This window comes from Scyliorhinus torazame, chromosome 3 (assembly GCF_047496885.1).
Source record: "Scyliorhinus torazame isolate Kashiwa2021f chromosome 3, sScyTor2.1, whole genome shotgun sequence".
Lineage (NCBI taxonomy): Eukaryota > Metazoa > Chordata > Chondrichthyes > Carcharhiniformes > Scyliorhinidae > Scyliorhinus > Scyliorhinus torazame.
This window is the reverse complement of record NC_092709.1, coordinates 162,464,919-162,483,412: the sequence shown is the minus strand read 5'-3', so window position 1 is coordinate 162,483,412 and position 18,494 is coordinate 162,464,919. Positions and strand designations below refer to the sequence as shown.

Genomic DNA, 18,494 nt, shown 5'->3' with positions numbered 1-18,494 from the left:
CTTAACTGAAGAAACTCCAGAGTGATTCTCCTACCTGAAGGGGGCTAGCAGGGCCCCAGAATAGTCCTCGTAGCTCCGGCTGCCGATACGGGGCCTTGTACTTCCAGTCAGGGGTCTGTACATGCGCACGGCAGCATCCTGCGTCGGCCGCTCTGCACGACATGGCGGACCTATACAGTGGGCCGGCACCAAAAAGATAGCCCCCCCCCACCCGAGATCGCGCATGCCCATGGATCGGTGGCCCCCGATCGATAGCCTGGTCGTTTGTGAGGCCCTCCCTGGTGAAGGATCCCCCCACCTCCCACCTGGGCGGCTGCGGACTGAGTCCGCAGCCGCCACGCCGAGTTCCTGAAGGGTGGGACCATGAGAGACCCACGCCATCGGGAACTCGGCCAGTTACACTTGGAAAATCACTGCGAGGGCCTCTGTCAATGGCCCCCTATCCGCACCGCATAGACGCGCGTGTGATTCGGGTCACGCCGGATTCTGGAGTCAATGTCCATTCTCCACCCCCGCGCTGATCATGAGTTTGGCGCGGAGGCTCGGTGAATCCCGCCCAAAGTATTTTGCTCTCACAGTAGGATAGTTAAATAGTGTTTAAAGCCATGCAGACCTATCTGAGGACAAGAGGGAACTGAAATAAACCAGTTGAAATAGCTTTTTGAAGAAATCCATCCAGAATCTGCAGGGGTTCTAAAAGGAGTTCTCTTTCAGAGGGTCAGTGTAGACTCTATGGGCCAACTGGCCTCCTTCTGCACTGTAGTGATTCCATGATTCTATTCTGTTCCAGGAAGAGCCAAATCTGTTTTGGAAAGCAAGTATTACTCTGTGCTTCATTAAGGTGTATTGAAATCTGTCATCGCCCCAACCTCAGAGCAGGGCAAGGACTATGTTGTAGTGGCTGTTATGTTGATTGTGTCTATGAATTTCTATGCATCTGGATGCTTTCATGCTGGTGCTGGAAATATGCACAACATCTTGAGTTTTCAGTCAATTGAGACATGAGAGAAGTCACTGAGCCTCTGTATTCAAAGGGAAATAATTTAATTTAACTCTCTCAACCCAGAGACTGGCTGGTTTAGCACACTGGGCTAAATCGCTGGCTTTTAAAGCAGACCAAGCAGGCCAGCAGCATGTTTGAATTCCCGTACAAGCCTCCCCGAACAGGAGCCGGAATGTGGCAACTAGGGGCTTCTCACAGTAACTTAATTGAAGCCTACTTGTGACAATAAGCGATTTTCATTTTATTTCATTTTCAGAGACAAGCAGGCAGGGTTTACAATGATTACAGCTTTCTACATGGTGCATTGACTGCACAAACATCACCATGTGAAATTTGGCAGGTACTAGAACTGAGAGGGATTCCAATTGCCCAATGCCCTGCTAGTGTGAGTAGGCAGTGCATCATTCAGGTCAATACCCAGTATCCCAGCATCAGTCACAGTGTCTTTGTTCTGTGGTGGCTTGCTGTGCCTGCTGCATTACAGCTACCATGGACAATCTACTGATCAACAAGTCTATCCACTGATATAATAGTTCATGTCTCAATTTTGCATTTTGTATAAACATGTGAGTAAATTTAAGAAGAAGTTAGACAGATTTTTAGTTAGTAATGGGTTGAAGGGTTATGGAGAATGGACAGAACGGTGGACTTGAGGCCATGATGAGATCAGTCATGACCGCATTGAACGGTGGAGCAGGCTCGTGAGGCTAAATTGCCTACTCCTAGTTTTTATGTTCTAAGAAATAACAATTTTGTCTAATTCCACCTTCCAGCTCTTGATCTGTATCCCTGTAGGTAAGCACAAATCTGGTGCTTTTGATTGATAAGGGGATTTCTTGATTAATAAGGGGATCAGGGATTATGGGGAGAAGGCAGGAGAATGGGAATGAGGAACATATCAGCCATGATTGAATGGCGGAGCAGACTCAATGGGCCAAATGGCCTAATTCTGCTCCTTTATCTTATGATCTTATGTGTACATCATGCATAGTTTGAGAGCCACGCTGCCAGAAGGAATGTGCAAGAACAGACCTTGGTATGCTGAACCAATGATTTCACTCCAATGATGACTCTGGAGGAGCCATGCAGGCTTCTACTGAATGAGCGTCAAGTTTTTGGGTGATCTCCTGCATGTTGCACAATCTCACCATCGTGAGGGAGAAACTACTTGCCAACATCTATTAGGAGAGAAGCTGAGAAGCAGTAGCTCAAGGAGAAGGACGAGGAAACAGTAGGAGGGAGGTTGCAACCTTTTCTCCCCTGGTTGTCCAAGAATTAATTAAAGTGTGATGCCAGAAACCTCAACCTAGTTTCCCATTCACAACTTTCCCACCCTCCTTTTCCTCTCTCTTTCACTGACTATTGCATTGCCCTCTTGCAAGATAACACCAACATTAGATATACATTCCAAACCAAGTTTATAAATGAAATCAAGCCACATAGCATACAAAATTAAACTATTCATCTGTGAGATTAGCTTTCTCATGAGCTTTCTTCTGTTGCTGCTGCTTCAATGAAGTCCTCATCTGAGCCATTTGCAGCCAATTTCCTCTGCAACCTTATTCTCTACAAGCTGGCACCTGTGTTATTCTTGCCCCCTGTTCTGGCTGCAGCCCGGTGTCTAAGACACACACAGTGTCAGTATCTGAGCTGATTGTTGTGAGTGTAAAACCAAGTGCCACTATGTCTTCTTGGTCTTCCTCCACTGACTGGACCGGTTACACTTCTTGGGTATCTGAAAGGAATAACAGACATGGGTGCTTACAGCATCTGTAGCTTGTGAGTCGGAAGAGATAGTGGGATGAGAGGAAGTGGAATGTGAAAAGGAGGATTAACGAAGAGAATAACATCAAATTCAGTCTGCCATTAGGTACACCATCAGCAAAAGCCTTTCAATAATGGTCAGCAACATGGTCTCTGTGGGGTTCAGACAGGTGAATGTGCATCTCCTGCTCTTTCTGGTTGTGTTCAATTGTCTCCTGCAAAAAAAGAGGAAGCGTATCAGTGAGTGTTGTGCTACCTGTCTGGCTGCCATAGTTGAATGGCTGGCTGGCATTGTGCATATGCTGTGAGATGTGGGTGTAAAGTTTGCCACAGGGCTAAGCGTGTGAATGTGAAATGAGGTTATGAATGTAAGGGTGAGTTATGATTGATTGAGATAATTGGTAGGTGAATGGTTGAGGCTAGTGGTGAAGTTGGGAGGCTTTAGTAAGGTGAGTGTGATTGCCCTTAACATGAAGGGAGCATTTGACATGTGCGATGCTAATGAGCCATTGGCTGTGGCCATTTATGACTCCTCAGATACTGAAGACGTACATGTCAATATGCAGCAAGACCTGGACAAAATTCAGGCTTGGGATAATAAGTGGCAAGTAATATTCTTGTCACAAAGGTGCCAGGAAATGACCAATTTCTCTCAACAATCAATGGCATTACTATTGCTGAATCGCTCATCATTAATCTCCTCGGATCACCACTGATCACAAACTTAACTGAAGAACCTGCATAAATATTGTGGATACAAGAGAAACTGAGTATTAAGCACTGAGGAACTCACCTGCTGACTTCCTAAAGTCTTCTCACTATCCACAAGGCATAAGTCAGAAAAGTGATGGTTTGTGAATTTGAGTGAATAGACTTGACTTTATATATCTAACCATAGACATTGTATCTGGCTAAATTGCAGCTGATGCAAGACAGCCCAGACCAAAATGGCCCATTTGGCATTTCAGCTTGGCTCAATTGGTAATATTGATCTCTAAGACAATTAGTATTAGCCCAAACGTCGCTTCAGTGCATGGACTAGTTTGAGGCCGCAGTGAGATACTGAGGGGATGCAGTCTTTTTGATGAACTCTAAATCTGAGGTCTCACTCGCTTGTCCTGACACTTCAAATTGTTCAAGCTCTGATTGGACTAATAGAAAAATGTAGATAATGCTCCAAATATCTTGACCAATGTTTTGTCCTTATGAATAAAAATGTTGACTTGTAAATTATTTGGTTAATGTTTGGTGAATTTTCCTGTCTACAGAATGGTTATCATGTTTACCTGTGTACAGAAGTTACTGGATTTCATAGTAATTTGCTGTATGTGATGATCTTTAAAATGTGGAATGTAGATTGCCATATTTCAGGTGTTCTTTTACCAGATGTGCCACAAAGTTGTTGCTGTTGTGGTTGCAGATTTGCACATGAGAAATTTGGAAAAATAATTACTTTTGGTATTGATTATTAAATCAAAAGACATTCACTCAAGTTGGTTAATCAGCTAATGGGATTTGTTTTCATCAATAAACAATTCATTAGCTTACCTCAGGAAGCGATAAATATCTCAAACTCATTGCGTGATTTAACCCCCTTCCCCATGGTGAGTTTGGTGGCAAGGGACAGTTAATCAGACACAAGCGTGGAGATAGGGATCCTGCTGCCTTCCCACATCTATCCTGATTAAGGAAGACCAAGAAAGGAATGCTTACCAACCACCAATTGAAGCCCTTAACTAGGCAATTAATGCTCACTTAAGGGCCAGATCCCACTGTTGCTGCTAATAATCCAGTGATGGGCAGGGGGCTTGCCATATAAGGAGCATTCTTGTGTGGGGTTGCATATGGGCACTGGAGAGTGAGGGAGGCGGGCCTTGATTAAAGGCACTCAGTCCCTGATCGTGGGTTCTAGCATCGGAAAAGAAAGACAATCCTGTCCTTGCTACCAACGCCAACCTGTTCCACCACAAAAACCCTCACACTTCCACTCACCTTGGGTGGGCGTGGTACCAACAGCAGCCATTGCCTCCCTGTTCAATAGAGCTGTCGGCTTCTGATTGATTGGCAGCTCTCAACATTTGGGATTTCCACCTCCCTGCATCCCAGGGAAGGTTCCTGCTTCCCAGTTAAGTGCCTGAGTGAGCCTTCCCTAAAAGATGCAAAGTGGCTATCCAGCCAGTGGGCGAGATTCCTTTGACTCCATTTAATCCAGCCCATTGTGTTGGGAAGCATTGGTGTTGCAATCATTTTCACTCAGGTGGATTTCACAGGACTTTCAATGGCTAGTTTCAGGAAGCTTGGAATCTTGTGGATCTGATACTAATCTTAAAACTATGTTGAAATATTGATTGAATTAATGTTTGCCATTAATTAATTAAGACAACGTACCTCGGCCTAGAGGCCTGTGCACAATCAGCCTAACATGTTCAAGTTAATCATGAATGTTGTCGGGTAAGAGCCAAATTTAAACCCCATTTTTAATTTTAAAATGCAGAACAATATATAAACTGTATAAAACAGAGTCAAAGAAGAGTTTAATTCTAATTGGGACAAATATTGGAAACACATTAAAAGACATTTGAAGTATGTCACAGCACTCCTTTATAACAGGGAGGGTAAACGGGACAAGAGGGTAAACTAAACAAATACAAGTGAAAACTGGGAAAACAGGAAGTCATATTGCTAATATTAATTTTACAAATGCATTTGATTAACATCTCGACGATGATTGTAATTAAATTAACTCAACATTCACATATGGGAGAGCATTAAGTTGATTCTTTTAACAATGGTTATGAATATAAATCCTATATTTAAAAATATATATTTCATTCGAAACATGTGTAAAAAAAAGCAAGATACAACAACACACCCCACAACCTCACAGTCCATAGTTTGTACCCTTTTTCCGCTTTTTACCCCCTACGCTCCCCCATCTCTCACGGTGAACAGTTCCTCAAACATTGTCATGAACAACCCCCACCGCGTCTCAAAGCCCTCCACGAACCCCCTCAACTCTAATTTGACCTTTTCCAATCAAAATAATTCAGACAGGTCCCCAAGCCAGGCCAGCACCCACGGCAGCATATCCGACCTCCAGCTCAGCAAGATCCTTCGCTGGGCAATTAGAGAGGTGAAGGCCACGACATCGGCCCCCTTCCCCTCCAGCATTTCCGATATTTCAAAGATCGCCACTATTGGGTCCGGCCTGACCTTCACCCCTACAATTTTAGATGACATCCCAAACACCGCATCCAGGTATCTCTTCAGCCTCCCACATCCCAAGACATGTCTGCGTGATCCGCCAGCCCTACCCACACTTCTCATGCTCATCAGTCACCCCTTGAAAGAAGCCACTCACCCTCGCCTGGGTTATATATACCCTGTGCACCACCTTTAACTGAATCAAGCTCATTCTCGTGCAAAATGAGGTTGAATTCACCCTACGCATTGCCTCGCACCACAGTCCCCAGCCTATTACCCCCAACTCCTGCCAATTGCTCTTGATCATCACCATATGCACCCTCCCTGCCCCTCAACCACCTATATATGTGTCCAATCCTCCCCGCACCCCGCCCCCGACTCATCCAGGAGCAGCAGTTGCTCCAATAAGGTATATCCCAGCAACCTGGGAAACGTCCTACACTCCTTTCTTGCAAAGTCCCTCACCTGCAGTGCACCTCCCCGCACAGTAGAGGGGAAGGGGGCCGATGTTGTGGCCTTCACCTCTCTAAATTCCCAGCGAAGGATCAGCATGGTAGTGATGTACCATCAATGACGACAGACGAGAGTCGGAAGAGTAAACTGTGGCTTTAATTAGCTAAAAGACACCTGCTGGCAGCCGGTCCCAGAATGAGGGCAGGGCTGGAGGTCAGCTGCCTTTATACTTGAGCCCGAGGGGCGGAGCCAGCAGGGACAAACCCAGACATGTAACAAACAGTGAGTACCATAAATAAGAACAGTATGTACAATATAATACAGTGGTTCACCACATTCACCCCTGTTAAAAAAGAGTCCGGCGGGGGGTGAAGTGGACGGGTTGATTTAGATATCGAGTCTGTCGGGGGCTCTAACCTTCCGCTGTGATCGCCTCAGTCCCGGCTGTGGTGAGGACACTGGTGTCAGATGAAGTGTTGCGGCCTGCGGATCCAGGAGCGTGTCGTCTTCCGGATAAGTAGCAACGGAGGGAGACGATGTAGAGTCGTGAGTAGCAATGGAGGGAGACAGTGTAGAGTCGGGGGTAGTGGTGATAGTCGCTGGGGAACCTGCGGGTGCCAAGTCCCAAAGGGAGACTGTGTCCTCCCGTCCGTCATGGTGTGCCACGTAGGCATATTGGGGGTTAGCATGGAGGAGAAGGACCTGTTCGACCAGGGGATCTGACTTGTGACTCCTCGCATGCTTCCGGAGGAGGACGGGCCCTGGAACCGTCAGCTAGGACGGGAGCGGGACCCCTGAGGTGCACTTCCTGGGGAAGACAAACATCCTCTCATGAGGGGTCACATTGGTGGCAGTACACAGGAGCGACCGGATGGAGTGGAGCGCATCGGGAAGGACCTCCTGCCAGCGGGAGACAGGGAGACTTCTAGACCGTAGGGCAAGAAGAACGGCCTTCCAGACTGTTGCGTTCTCCCTCTCCACCTGTCCATTTCCCTGGGGGTTGTAGCTGGTAGTCCTGCTTGAGGTGATGCCCTTGCTAAGCAGGAACTGATGCAGCTCATCACTCATGAAGGAGGAACCCCAATCGCTATGGATGTAAGTGGGGAAACCGAACAAGGTGAAGGGCCTTGATGACTGTGGCAGAGGTGATGTCAGGGCACAGGGTGGTGAAAGGGAAATGTGAGTACTCATCAATGATGTTGAGAAAGTACACATTATGGTCAGTGGAGGGGAGGGGCCCTTGGAAATCGATGCTGAGATGCTTAAAGGGGCGGGAGGCCGTTACCAGGTGTGCTCTATCCGGCCGATAGAAGTGCGGTTTGCACTCCGTGCAGACCTGACAGTCCCTGGTCATGGTCCTGACTTCCTCGATGGGGTAAGACAGGTTGCGGGCCTTGATAAAATGGAAAAACGGGTGACCCCCGGGTGACAGTGGTCATTGTGGAGGGCCCGAAGTCAGTCTACTTGTGCGCTGGCACATGTACCGTGGGATAGGGCATCTGGGGGCTCATTGAGCTTCCAAGGTCGATACAAGATATCATAATTATAGGTGGAGAGTTCGATCATCCACCTTAGGATCTTGTCATTCTTGATCTTGCCCCGCTGCGTATTGTTAAACATGAAGGCAACCGACCGTTGGTCAGTGAGGAGAGTGAATCGCCTGCTGGCCAGGTAATGCCTCCAATGTCGCACAGCTTCCACAATGGTCTGGGCTTCCTTTACGACGGAGGAGTGTCGAATTTCGGAGCCCTGGAGGATATGGGAGAAGAAAGCCACGGGCCTGCGCCTGGTTGAGGGTAGCGGCCAGAGCAAAGTCAGACGCATCGCTCTCCACTTGGAACGGGATGGATCTGTCTACTGCGTGCATCGTGGCTTTGGCAATATCTGTTTTGATGTGGTTGAAGGCCAGGCAGGCCTCAGCCGTCAGGGGAAAAATGGTGGATTTAATGAGTGGGTGGGCCTTGTCCGCATAATTGGGGACCCAATGGGCATAATAGGAAAAGAACTCCAGGCATCTCTTCAGGGCCTTGGGGTAGTGGGGGAGTGGAAGTACCAGGAGGGGACGCATGCAGTCGGGATCGGGCCCTAGGACTCCGTTTTCCACAACGTAGTCAAGGATGGCTAGGCAGGTTGTGCGTAAAACGCATTTCTCCTTATTGTATGTTAGGTTAAGGAGCTTGGCGGTGTGGAGGAAATGTTGGAGGTTAGCGTTATTGTCCTGCTGGTCATGGCCGCAGATGGTGACATTATCCAGATATGGGATCGTGGCCCGACGCCCGTACTGGTCAACCATTCGGTCCATCTCCCGTTGGAAAACCGAGACTCCATTGGTGGCGGATGACGTGGAAGATGGGGGCGGTCCCCGCGGGCTACACGCACGCTGCTGGGTTTAGAAACAGGTCGGGCCTGGCAGACTTTAGAGAAGTGGCCCTTCTTTTCGCACCCATTGCAGATCGCGCTCCTCGCTGGGCAGCGTTGTCTGGGGTGCTTACCCTGGCCACAGAAGTAACATTTTGGGCCACCGGAGTTGGCGGTCACTGCGCGGCGCCCCTGGGTCGGGTGATGGCGGCACCCACGACGTCCACGAAGGTGCCACGTGGTCGGAGGTGTCGGCATCCATTCAGCTTGCGATTCTCCGGGGCTCTGTCGCCTCATGGCAAGGAGATGCCTAGCATACACATCGTTGACTTCCTCAACATACTGCCCCTTCAACAGCGTTATCGCATCCTCGAACGAGGTAGCGTCTCTGATAAGAAGGAAAACTTGCAGGCTCAAGTTGAGGACTCGCAGCTTGTGGGTCTCAACGACGGCAGCGGCGGAGGAATCAATGTAAGATTTGAAGCAGCTTAGCCAGTGTTCAAACGTGGCAGTGGCATCGGCTGCTTGGGGCTCCAGCTCCAGGCGATCAGGCTTGAGTGATGGATCCATCTTAAAATTTTAGCTGATTAAATTGACGTACCATCAATGACGACAGATGAGAGTCGGAAGAGTAAACTGTGGCTTTAATCAGCTAAAAGACACCTGCTGGCAGCCGGTCCCAGAATGAGGGCAGGGCTGGAGGTTAGCTACCTTATACCTGAGCCCGAGGGGCGGAACCAGCAGGGACAAACCCAGACATGTAACAAACAGTAAGAACAGTATGTACCATAAGTAAGAACAGTATGTACAATATAATACAGTGGTTCACCACAGGTAGCACAGTGGTTAACACTGTTGCTTCACAGCTCCAGGGTCCCAGGTTCAATTCACTACTTGGGTCACTGTCTGTGTGGAGTCTGCAGGTTCTCCCCGTGTCTGCGTGGGTATCCTCCGGTGTTCCGGTTTCCTCCCACAAGTCCCGAAAGACATGCTGTTAGGTAATTTGGACATTCTTAATTCTCCCTCAGTGTACCTGAACAGGCCCCAGAATCTGGTGACTAGGGGCTTCTCACAGTCACTTCATTGTAGTATTAATGTAAGCCTACTTGTGACAATAAAGATGATTATTATTATGCATGTACCTAAATTCACTCTCCTCAGCAACTCATACCTGCCCCACAACTCATCCAGACCTGCAAACTGCCCTTCCAGATACAAGCCCCTCACCCTCATCAGCCCCGCCACTCCCCACTTTCCATACATCCTATCCACCTCCCCCAGCTTAAACATATGGTTCCCACACAGCAGTGTCAACACCTACATCCTCTCCAACTTAAAGTGCCTCCGCAGCTGATTCCACAGCCTAGCCATTGACTGTACCACTGAGCTCCCCATAAACGTCCCTGGCACTAGTAGAAGTGGAGCAGTCACCTGAGCCCTCAGCCTGGATCCGCTAAGGATTCCTCCTCCATCCTGACCCACTCCGTTCCCCACCCAACCCCCACCATCGCCTCACCTTCCCCACATTCGCTGCTCAATAATAGTGCAGCAGATTCTGGAGCGCCAACCCCCCTTTCTGCCTCTGTAGCAGGGTCCTCTTTACCCTCGGCACCTTCCCCCCACCCCATATAAAGTCCAAAATCACTGTCTCCAATTTCCGGAAGAAGGCCGTTGGGAAGAAAATTGGGAGAGTCTGGAAATCAAAAGGAACATTGGCAGCACATTCATTTTTACAACCTGCACACTCCCTGCCAGTGTCGGGTGTAATGTATCCCATCTCTTAAAATCCCCCAATCTCCTCCACCAATGTTGTCAAATTCCACTTGTACATCGAAGCCCATTCCCTTGCCACCTGAATTCTTAAGCAACTGAACCTTTCCCTAACCACCTTAAAGGGCAACACCCCCAAGTTGGACCCCAGCTCGCCGCATTCAACGGAAACACCTCGCTCTTCCCAATATTTAACTTGTACCCAGAGAAGGTACAAACCTCTCCAATATGTCCATGATCTTATCCGTACTGTCCAACGGGCCCGTCACAAACAACAACAGGTGGTTCATGTACAATGACACCCAGTGCTCCCTGCTCCTCCTCACAATCCCGTGCCACTCTACAAACTCCCTAAGGGCCACTGCCATGGGCTCAATCACCAACCTGAACAATAACAGTGACAGCGGACACCTCTGTCTCATACCTCTATGCAGCCCACACTCCATGAACTCATCCCATTTCTGCGTACATTTTCCCTCATATAACAAACCACCCTTGCCACAAACTTCGGGCCAAACCCAAACCTACCCAAGATCTAGAATATTTATCTCTACTCCACCCAATCAAAAATCTTCTCTGCATCCCTAGGGTCAATAGCCCTGGCACCCACCGCACTGATGGAGACATAACCACATTTAACAGCCTCCTGATATTACTGGAGAGTTGCCTGCCTTTAACGAAACCTGTTTCATCCTCAGCAACCACCCCTGGCACACATCCCTCAAGCCTCCCTGGCACCAAGTTAGCCAGCACTTTCACGTCTGTGTTCAACAATGAAATGGGCCTATACGACCCACACTCCAACGGATCCTTCCCCTTCTTTGGGATTAGCGTAATTGACGCCTGAGTCAATGTCTCTGGCAGCTCCCCCTTCTCCAACGCCTCACTAAACATCCCCAACAAATGTGGTGCCAACTCCGCCGCGAATGCATTATAAAATTCCGCTGGAAAGCCATCCGGCCCTGGCACCTGCCCCGTCTTCATCCCACCAACACTTTCAATCACCTACGTCAGCTGCGACGGCTCTTCCAACACCTGTCTCCCCTCTTCCTTCAACCTTGGAAGCTCCAGTCCATCTAGGAACCGCCCCATATCCCCTTCCTCTCCACCCGGCTCCGCCCTGTACAGCCTCTTGTAATACCCCAAAACATCTCATTTATCCTCCCCGGCTCTGACACTGCCTCCCCCTTCTGTGTTCGCACCTTTAAGATTTCCCTGGATGCAGCCTGCCTTTGCAGCTGGTGGGCCAGCATCTGGCTCGCCTTCTCCCCATACTCATATTGCATCCGCCTTGCCCTGCATAGCTGCCCCACTGCCCTTCCCGACGTCAGCCTATCGAACTGCCCCTGCAACCTCTTTCTGTCTGCCAACAACACTTCAGTGGGGGCCCCCGCATATCTTCTGTCCTGCTTGACTATCTCAGCGAACAACCGTCCATAATCCACCCTCCACCTTCTGTCCCTCTGTGCCTTGAACGGGATAATCTCAACTCGGACCACTGCCTTCAACACCTCCCAGAACGTGGCTGCCGACACTCCCCTGTTCTGATTAATCTCCATACGCTCTCCAATTGCCGACCTCGCCTACAAGCAGCATCCCTAATCCATCAACAAACTCAAATAGAGCCTCCATCCCGGCCTCTTTACCTGCCCGGCATTAAGCCTCGCCTATAGTCAATGTGGCGGATGAACAGATATCACAATTACCGCATAGTCTGCCCATATCCCCGCCAACAATACCGCTCGGCTCAGCACAAATAAATAAATTCTTGAGTACACCATATACATGTGCGAGAAGGAGGAGTACTCCCCCCACCCCCGGGTTCTTAAATCTTCACGGGTCAATCATTCCCATCCATTCCATCAACCCTTCCAACTCCTTCACCATCCTCTCCCTTCCCATTGACTTGGGGCTCGACCTGTCCACCCTCTGTTCCATCACGCAGTTACAATCTCCACCCATAATCAATTGGTGCATTTCCAGGTCCAGGATCGCTCCCAGCAAACCCCTCACAAATTGCACGTCATCCCAATTCGGTGCATAATCATTGACTAGCACCCCCAGTGTTTCCTCTAGCACCACTCACTATGGCGTACCTTCCCCCCGGGTCACACACTTCCTTGGCCCTCACAAATCCCATTCTTTTGTTCAACAAAATGCCCAACCACTGCAACTTTGAGTCTAACCCTGAGTGAAATACTTGTCCCACTCATCCCTTCCTCAGCCTAACCTGGTCCCTCACTCGGAGGTGCGTCTCCTGTAAAAATATCAAACTCCTCAGGTGCGCAAAATCCCTGGATCTTGGCCCATTTAGTCCACGGACATTCCACGTTGCAATTCTTATCGGAGGCTAATGCTTGCACTGCCCGCTATTGTCTGCCATCCCCTTCCGGCTCTGCCACCTCAGACAGCACCCTAAATCGGGCCCATCCAAGATGGCCCCCTCTTTGTCCATGAGCACACTCAGTCTCCAACTCTGCCACAGTGCAATCCCCTCTCCCCACTTCCATGTCCCCCTCCCTCTTTCTCCCCACCCTGGCCACCTCTCTCGGCCTCCTCCGCCACCTCACCTCCGTTCACCAGCATTACCTGCCAGGGTGGCAGCTGCAGCTCGAAGGCCCCGTACCTGCATACTTTCCCACCTGAATACCCATCAACCGGCAACCCCACCCACCGTGCCCCACCATACACACTTGTAAAGAGAAAACATCCAAAGTCGCAAATCACCCCCTCCAAAAAGAGAAACACCACAGACGGCGGGAGTGGGGGTGTGGTTACCCCCTAAAATTTACAAACTTCTAACTCCCAAAACTAAAAAAGAACAAGAGAAAAAAAAAACAGCCTCCGGCAACATACAATAACCATAACCTTCAACTTTTACACATGCAGCTCCTCCATCTCACACCAACTCTCAGTTCTCCCCCAGTTTATGGTCCCTTATAAAGTCATTAGCCTCTTCTGGCATTAGTCATTAGCCGCTTCTGTTCACCTCTGGGGCCTTGTCCAGCCACCTCCTCCACCAGCCTGGCCAGCATCCTTGACACATATTTTGTGGCGCTCGTTCCTTCCACACCCTCTGGCAGCCCCACAATCTGCAGGTTCTGCCGCCTGGACCTGTTTTCCTGCTCTTCCACCTTTACCTTCAATGACTTGCACAGATCCCAGGACCCCCTCAACTCCACTTCCAAGGTCAAGGTCCGATCGCTCTGGCCAGACACCACTGTCTCCACCTCTCACATCTTTGCCCCTTGTGACTCAAGGCACTACTCTACATGGTCCATCTTTCCTCACAGTGGTGCTACTGCTCCCTCAGTTGTCTTCAACCAGTCACTGTGCATGTCTTTCCTTTGCTAATTAAATTTGCATTTGATGAGGGCCATAAACTGTTCCAACTAGGCCTTTCCCACTGGTGACGACCCTTCCCCCTCCACCATTCTCGCAATTGTTGCTGCGCTACAGGACCCTCCAATTCCTTAGCCAGATTTTTAACTGTTTTTTGCCAGGTCTGGTAGCCAGTAGATATACCAATCTTGGGGAGAACCTCTCCCTCTGCACCACTTTCCTGCCGGAGCTACCCCACTAAAGGGTGTAAAGTTCCGAAACAAATGCTCTTGAGCTGGAGCTGCCTTGTGCCTGGCCACTCACTCCATGGCCACCTCCGGAAGACAAAAATAAATCCTGTTGCATGTGTGAAGAAAAATGAAGAAAGAAGCAGGCTATTGGCTTTGTGTGTGTGTATGATTAGTTTAATTAAACTGAAGACAGTTTGTCTGCAGGGTTTATAACATCAAAGAAGTGGAGGTGTGAAAGGCATGCACTTGAAGGAAATATAACTAAGTTGAATTTCTATAAGTAAATTTGCTGTTGGAAAAAATTTGCATGCGGAGATAAGTGAAGATGTTGATTTTTAGCTGTTATATTTCAATGGGGAGTAAAAGGGTTTACAACTTTGATAGGTCATAAATAAATGAGCCAAGGTTATTAAATATTATTTGTCCTAAAAGTGGAGGTATAGGGAGAACAGGAAAGACTTTGGTGGGATTCTCTGGTCTCCCAGCTATTTGAGGTGACGTGCCATTCTCTGGTGGCGGGATTCTCTATTCCCATCATTTGCCAATGGGATTTCTCATTGAAGTCACCCCATGCTGCAGTGTGCGCTGCAGATGTCTAAAATCCAGCTATATTATATCCATGTTATATACTGAGGCGGTTAAGTTTCACAGAACAGCAAAGGACAATGGAATGAAGATGAAAGAGGAAAACAAATACTTTTTTTATGAAACCTCCTGGGGTGCTGCTCTGTGCTGAGAAAAGAAGCTGTGAAGATACAAAGTGAGCAGCCTTGCAGCCAACCCAGGAAAATGTCTGTTTTTCAGAGAACAGTGTTTTATTTTAAAGTTTATTTAATTTCCACAGCAGAGTAGGAGTTGTGAGATGCCTTGTGACATACCTTCCCTTCAGCAACAGTGGGTTTGCCTTGTACTAATATTACTGGAATTTATATTGTTAAACTTACGGGATTGTTGCCTAAAGGTGAGTTTATTTATGAGTCTAACCAGATAGGAGGTTTTTGCGGGGAATGTTCTGTAAAGACTAATTTTAACTGTGTAAATGTAATTTGTTGTTTTTTATTCATTTACGCGATGTGGGCATTGCTGGTTCAGCAAGTATTTATTGCCATCGCTAGTTGTCCTTCAGAGAGTGGTGGTGAGTTGCCTTCCTGAATTGCTGCAGTTCTTGAGGCGTCGGTATATCCACAGTGTTGTTAGGGAGGGAGTTCCAGGATTTTGACCCAGCGACAGTGAAGGAACAGCAATATATTTCCAAGTTGGGGTAGTGTGTCATGTGAGAGTACCTTTAAGAAATGGGTGTTTATAAATGAGTGTGTATATAAGTATCTGTAATGAGAGTACCTTTAAGAAATGGGTGTTCATAAATGGGTGTGTATACAAATATCTGTAGTGAGAGTACCTTTAAGAAATGGGTGTTTAAGAAATGTACCTTTAAGAAATGGGTGTTTATCAGTGATGTCAGACTGTGGGTGGAGCTGGGTTGTCTGTCAGATTTTTACTTTCATTTTAGGCTGTTTGCTGCAGGGTGTGTTTTAGTTTCGTTTTCAGAGCTGGATAGCTGCAGTCACAGCCAGATAGTGTATTAGAGTCTCTCTCTGTAATCTAAAAACTGTAAAGCGATCCTTTGGTGATTTAAAACTGATAACTTCTCTCAGTAGTGACTTTAACCTGATGTGTTTCTGTTTAAAAGTTTTTGTAAGCCTTCTGGATGTTAAAAAGACAGCTGAAGGATTACTTAGTGTTGTATTCTTTGGGGGTTGTATTTGAATTAATGGTCGCTAAGGTGTTCACTGTATGTTTTGAAAAGGTTAACTTGAGTTCATAGAATAAACATTGTTTTGTTTAAAAAAATACTTTTCCATTTCTGCTGTACCACACCTCTAGAGTGGGCCGTGTACTCCCCATACCACAATCTATTAAAAGTTGTGGGTCAGGTGAACTCCATGATACACTTCGGGGTTCTCTAAACCCTGGCCCATAACAAGTGAGTGACTTGGAGGGAAACCTCCTGGTGGTAAATTTCCCAGGTATCTGCTGCTCTTGTCCTTCTAGATGGTAGTAGTCATAGGTTTGGAAGGTGCTGCCTAAGGAACCTTGGCAATTTCCTGCAACTTATGTGTTCAAGTTTTCTGTTCTTTTCTTGATAAATGTTTTAATTTAATGTTTAAAATTTAAAAAACTGTTACATGAATTTGTGACTTCCAAATTCAGTAAACATATCTCCTTCTCATCAAAATATAAATGAAAGCAGTTGTGACACAGAGGCTAAGTTTCCCTTTGGGATTTAGTTTGTGCAGCAATTAATTTTCTGCTGGATCATATCACATGCATTAATTTATTTATATTATATGTAAATGTTGCCACAGTCCCAGAGGACCACAGGCTGCTCTCCACCTTTGAGAGAGAGCTGACTGGTTGTGAATTAACCTGAGGGTCACCACACCTCATGTGATTCTTACTAATATCACTGGTGAAAGTGGTGCTTAGAGATACGTTGATGGTTGTAGATTGATGCAGCTTCTGGGGGAATTTAACTTGCTCTTAGTACACCGATATCTGTTAAATGAGGATTCCAAGGCTTCTTAATTTTTAGCAGTACATAGATTTATTAATTAGCTTATTTTGGATTCAGCTGAATGACAACTAAACAACCAATAAGGAAACAATCTAGAAATGCTATCAATCATCTATTAACAACTTTATCACTATCAATAATACTTAAGATGCCACTCCAACTATTAAATACAAATATTGGAGCAATGATGCAAGTATTTTATTGCAGAGAAACCTTTATGTGCACAATCTACCCGAATGGGAGCAGGGTCCCATAATCAAGGGGAGGGAGTAAATAGGCAAGTTGTAGTTGTAGGGGATTCTATTATCAGGGGGATAGATAGTATCCTATGTGAGCAGGATAAAGAGTCCCGCATGGTATGTTGCCTGCCCGGTGCTAGGGTGCGGGATATCTCTGACCGGCTTGAAAGGATACTGGAGAGGGAGGGGGAGGATCCAGTTGTTGTGGTCCATGTCGGTACCAACAACATAGGCAAGTCTAGGAAAGAGGACCTGTTTAGAGATTATAAAGAGCTAGGATTCAAATTAAAAAAACAGGTCCTCAAGGGTAATAATCTCCAGATTACTGCCCGAGCCACATACAAATTGCCATAGGGAGGCAAGAAGAAGGGAAGTTAACACGTGGCTGAAAGAGTGGTGTGCGAAAGAGGGGTTCCTTTTCATGGGACACTGGCATCAGTTTTGGGACAGGGGGGACCTATACCGTTGGGATTGTCTCAACCTGAACCGAGCTGGGACCAGTGTTCTGGGGAAAAGAGTAAATAAGGTGGTCAATAGGACTTTAAACTAGAGATTGGGGGGGAAGGAAAAGTTAGGGAACCAAGAGGTGAAGTAATCAATGGGAAGCGTAGCTGCTTAGGAATACAAAAAAGCACGAAAAGACAGAACTCGGGAGAGGTTACGATAGTCCCCATCTCACAAAAAATGACACAGTGTATGGAAAGGCTCAGTAAACAAAGGTCCGCCACACTAAGAAAACAAAAAGGGACAGCCAATAGCGAATTAAAGGTGCTATATTTAAATGCGCGCAGTGTACGGAACAAGGTAGATGAGCTTGTGGCCCAGATTGTGACTGGCAGGTATGATGTGATAGGCATCACAGAGACGTGGTTGCAGGGGGTTCAGGACTGGCATTTAAACATCCAGAGATTCACAACCTATCGAAAAGACAGAGAGGTGGGCAGAGGGGGCGGGGTTGCCTTGTTAATTAGGAATGAAATTCAATCAATAGCACTAAACGACATAGGGTCAGATGATGTGGAGTCTGTGTGGGTAGAGTTGAGGAACCATCAAGGCAAAAAAAACATAATGGGAGTTATGTACAGGCCTCCTAACAGTGGCCAGGACCAGGGGCACAAAATGCACCACGAAATAGAAAGTGCATGTCAGAAAGGCAAGGTCACAGTGATCATGGGGGACTTTAATATGCAGATGGACTGGGTAATGCTGCCAGTGGACCCAAGGAAAGGGAATTCATTGAATGTTTACAGGAGGGTTTTTGGAACAGCTTGTGATGGAGCCCACGAGGGAACAGGCCATTCTGGACTGTTATGTAATGAACCAGACTTGATTAAAGATCTTAAAGTAAGGGAACATTTAGGAGGCAGTGATCATAATATGGTAGAATTCAATCTGCAATTTGAAAGAAAGAAGGTAGAATCAGATGTAAAGGTGTTACAGTTAAATAAAGGTAACTACAGGGGCATGAGGGAGGAACTGACGAAAATCTACTGGGAGCAGAGCCTAGTGGGAAAGACAGTAGAACAGCAATGTCAGGAGTTTCTGGGAGTAATTGA

The 18,494-nt window shown here is 47.3% G+C and overlaps 1 long non-coding RNA gene across 2 annotated transcripts in view; it reads right to left on the bottom strand.

The window, feature by feature from the left end:
* Positions 1-1,280: 1,280 nt before the first annotated feature.
* LOC140409550 (uncharacterized) overlaps positions 1,281-18,494 on the bottom strand; it is a 203,908-nt gene continuing 186,694 nt past the window's right edge. For both annotated transcript variants that reach the window (XR_011940389.1, XR_011940390.1), the window contains one exon: positions 1,281-2,738. This is a non-coding gene — a long non-coding RNA (uncharacterized lncRNA). The remainder of the gene's footprint in view (positions 2,739-18,494) is intronic.